At 34.1% G+C, this 4,738-nt stretch overlaps 1 non-coding gene across 1 annotated transcript; it reads left to right on the top strand.

Moving 5' to 3' along the window:
* Positions 1 to 3,840: 3,840 nt before the first annotated feature.
* Trnae-cuc lies at positions 3,841 to 3,913 on the top strand. The gene has a single exon. It is a non-coding gene; the product is annotated as a tRNA-Glu (tRNA).
* Positions 3,914 to 4,738: the final 825 nt, after the last annotated feature.

Raw genomic sequence — 4,738 nt, 5'->3', positions numbered from 1 at the left:
CTTAATTTCACTAATTTCGTGGTCCGCTTGACCAATTAATACATTACAATTAATTAAGGGTTTTAGTTGAGATGAAAAAAAGTTAATGGCACGAGCGGGATTCGAACCCACGATCTTCGGCTAGATACGCCGCTGCTCTACCACCTGAGCTATCGTGACCTCGATCCACTCGGACATCAACNAGTTGATGTCCGAGTGGATCGAGGTCACGATAGCTCAGGTGGTAGAGCAGCGGCGTATCTAGCCGAAGATCGTGGGTTCGAATCCCGCTCGTGCCATTACATTTTTTTCATCTCAAAAACCTTAATTAATTGTTTCAGCTTAATATTGATTTGATCATGATTTAACAGCCAGCTTTCAGACTGCAAAATTAATTATTTTATAAAAATATATTTAATTTAAGAACAGATATTATTTTTTTGGCTGTTTCTTCTTGTTCTTGGAAGTTGCTTGATTACGATTAGAAGAAACTAAATAGATGATGGTGTTGAGATGTATAGGGTATTATAAGGGGAAATTTTTACAGGTTCGGATCAAGAATGCTTCCTTTTGGACGCCCGCTTGTATTGGTTGTAGGGGTAAGTTGCGGATGTTTAAACCTAACAAAATCTATGAAGCAACGTCTGGTCTGACTAGAAGGATTAACAAATCACAAAGTAACAAATTTAACAAAATTTTCCAAGGAACAGTACATTTAACTTAGCATACAAGAATAGAATAAATAAAAAGAAAGCAGCCGTAACCATACCGTTTCCGTTGCTGCTTTGACGGACTTTCTACAATTAATAAGCGATTGTTATTCATTGTCAAAACGGTGCTTATTTATGCAAGTCCTTCATGGAACCTCACTGGCAGGACCAATTTCAACGAGCTTCAGGGAATACGAAATAAGCTTGTTAGGCTCGTGACACCTCTCCGGGCAGTATTGCAATTATCATATAAGGAATAATGTGTGGTGATTAGTGACCGTTAATCGATAATTATTCAGAAATCGTGAGATGCGGTCTGGTGTGATGTAGGTTTCAGAAAAACATTTTCTTTATCGTGCCAACGTTTCGATCTTTATTGAGATCATCTTCAGGGCTTGTAAATCCCAAGCCCTGAAGATGATCTCAATAAAGATCGAAACATTGGCACAATGAAAAAAATGTTCTTCTGAGACCTACATCCCACCAAACCGCATCTCACGATTTCTGAATAATAAGGAATAATATTTTTCTGTAATGTTGACAGAAGGACAAGATATAAAGTATGTAATATGTAAAGAATAAGTAGGAAATTATTAAATTAATTATTTTTTCGATACTCCGGGGATACTGAGATTGTAGTTAAAAATAGTGTGTAAAATATTGGAAGATAATTAAAAATCGTTGGCTTTCGACTTTAGAATAAACTACGTTATAGTTTACTATAGTGAAATTATTTTAATAATAAAATAATTTATATATTTAATATTCAGTTAGTATTAGTTATTTAGTACTACCTACTCGTAGTTGTCGAATGATTGAAACGTAAATAAACGTGAACCAGCTAAGGTGAGAAAATACTAGGATATAGATAAATTATTTCAAACATACATGGAGATATTGGATCTTCGAATTTCAACGTGACATGGCTAAATTATCACTCTGCAATTATAATTCACTCAATTATTCCCTCCTAGTTTGGTATACTTTCTAGTTCAAACTACTGTGAAAGTGCATTAGTTGAAATTACGGTTTGATTGAGGTTTCACATGGATGCTGGGCGGTCGACTAGCGTCGGAATTGTCAGGCGATCCCTCGTTTTTCATTGAATTCTGACTTACTGGCGATATCCATTACAATAAACCGACGCAATTACGACTCAGCGGAGGATCGGAAAGAGCAGTACTAACCCACTTTCAAGAGTAATTAAACCGTGGAGAAGGCTTTGCTATAATAAAATGCTCTGAGGAATGTCACGATAAATTGCAGCTAAGATCGTGGAAAACAGAAAGGCCACTATGACCGTATTGTTTTTTGAAACTGAGTTAACCCTGTTTCGCGAAGGTTGTTGTGGTTATTGTTACTCGTATGTTAAGCCATTATTTATTTTTTGTCCGTGATCGGCGGCAAGTGAAACGAGAATCTTGTCAATTAGTTAAGCACGATTTATGATGACCGCTATTTAAAAAAATAACAATAAATAAAAAAAATAAAAAAACAGCAACGAGAAACAGATTCCTGAACAAACGGACACTACGTACTATAAATCAAAAGAAATAAGTCAGTTTGAAGTCATACAACTTCTACAAAAATCCTATAGATTCCATGGATCTTTTCTTTGATCAATATACCCATTTCAAAGGTGAAATCTCCATGGTACAACATTCTTTAGTAAATCAGAGAGATAACAGTAAAGTGGATTATTCGGATTATCATTTCCATTTTCTCCATGATGGGAGTTTTGTCATCGAAGTTAAACCACTTTAGATTCAATTATAGATTATTCACGATCTGTTGTGGCAGCAAGGTTTCACCCATGGTTCAACAGTTCTAATAAAATGATGCATTCGTTTAACTTATGTTTTTGGTGCAAAATTGAAGTTTAAAAAAATGTTCTACACTGATTTAAAATTATTCATCCCGTTTTGGCTTATTCTTTCAACCGAGCAACAAGTCAATAAGTAACCAAGAATATGTAATATAGTAACTTTTTATATGAGATCTAGCAATGATTGAAATTTTTTTCAAAAACTATATTTTTTAATATAAAAAATTACGTCACGAAAATTAATGGCAGCAGGATTGATTCGTATCAAATAATATTAGATATTTTCAAAACCCAAGCTCACTCCCAGTAGAATAGCCAAAAAATAGGTTTTGTTGGAAAAACATTACTAATTTGTTTTAAGCACCCTTTAAAGCTCTAAAACATAAATTTTCATAGCAAGAAAAAAGTAGAGATTTTTACAATAGACATTATAACAGCCGTTGAAAAGCTGAATTTCTCTTTTTTTGCCAGGTCAACAAAGTTTATAATTTATGTCGATATAAGTTAGTAACATGGAGATTAGAGATTTTGGATTTCAGCTAATACCCAAGTTACGGCAAATTTATTGCCTTCTTCAGTACTCTACAAAGAACATTACAAAATATACAAAATAATGATGAACAAAAACTCCTAAAAGGATTTATTTTATATCTCCAATTCCAATTTATTTAAAGAGGCCAAATAGGTGACATTTCATTTAGATTATAGGATTCTAAAATATTATAAAACCTTCTGCGTTCTGTGATGTTTTTAAAAAAATCAGAGACACTTAGAAGGCGAAGAATTTGAACTTTTTTTAAACTTCGAGAATTTGTATTCAGTGTTTTTTTTTTTGGGGGGGGGGCAGCAGAATACCAATATAATCGTTGCTTCTGCTTAAAAAAAATTAACTTACTTTGCTAGATCAAATAATCGATCTGCTGGAGAGCAACTTCGAGCCATCTATTGAACTACAATAAATAATTATTTTGTGACAGACCAATATGGCAAAGTAGGTTATAATATTTTTTTAAAACAACAAACAAAGTTTATAGTAGGTTTTTGTACCCTTTGTCCTCAATTATTTGCTTGTGTGATAATTTTGCAACGAACCCACAGATCCACAGGCCACTTTACAAAGATTAAGAACGTCATATCCTAACTAACATGACAGGTTATGTAAAACATACATCTAGTAAATTTTTGGTTAGTTTTAGGGTAAAGTACATTCGTCATCGCCGCCCTCTTTTTTCTACTTTTCTTTTCTTGTATTTCTCGCGTTTTAATCGTACTAATTTCTTTTTCTGTTTCTCTAACCAAGTTACGAATAAAACTTTTAGAACGGTCAGCACGATAGCTCAAGTGGTAGAGCAGCGGCGTCTCAAGCCGAAGATCGTGGGTTCGAATCCCGCTCGTGCCATTGACTTTTTTATCTCAACTAAAAAAACCTTAATTAATTGTATTTTAATTGAAAACTATATACTTGGAAAGATTTGTTCTTCACTCACTTTCAGGTTAAAATGTTTACGTCCTACTATCAAGTACATTACTTTTCTCATTTTACATACAAGCAGAGGCAAGATCCTAAGATATATGCTTATTTGGGTTCAGAAAGGTGTATATATAACACAAATTTACCAAAGTAGTTCTTTCTTTTTATTGTTCTTCAAAATTCTTTGTTTTTCGAACAGAACCATTCACAAAAAAAAACAAAAAAAAAATCCAAAAATCGTGGCAAAACTAAAGCCGTCGTAAGATTTAGGTCCAGCAATTGTATGCACCCTGGAGGGAACGTAAATTCGTATTAACTCACTTTTACTACTTGATTTTCCTGTGTTGAGAGGTTAGTTAGGTAGATGGGAATCGTTTGTGCCTTCCGAATAGGAAAGCCGAACAGCACCGCATGCAAATGGGCGGATAAATATTGGCAATACATGACTTGCTATTCGACAGATGGTCAATTTCGTTTGTCCAATTTTGATTGCACATCCATTCACTACTTCAATTTAAGATCAGTACCGAGGGGGGGGCAGAAGGAACGTATCTAAAACCTAAGACTTTCGCCATATTCCATACACTATATTTAAAGATGTGGGTTTTTATAAGCATAGGGTCACCATGTTGATGAGAGGGAAAAAATCAAAGTGGTATGGAAAGTTTAAAATTTCACTTTATAAAACAAAACACTTCCCAACATCAGACCAAAAAAATCATGACCATTTGAGTAGCCTTTTGTAGAGAAAGC

The sequence above is a fragment of the Cimex lectularius genome, unplaced genomic scaffold (assembly GCF_000648675.2).
Source record: "Cimex lectularius strain Harlan isolate CLEC.00 unplaced genomic scaffold, Clec_2.1 scaffold177, whole genome shotgun sequence".
Lineage (NCBI taxonomy): Eukaryota > Metazoa > Arthropoda > Insecta > Hemiptera > Cimicidae > Cimex > Cimex lectularius.
The sequence above is the reverse complement of the archived record's forward strand: the minus strand, read 5'-3'. Positions and strand labels throughout refer to the sequence as shown.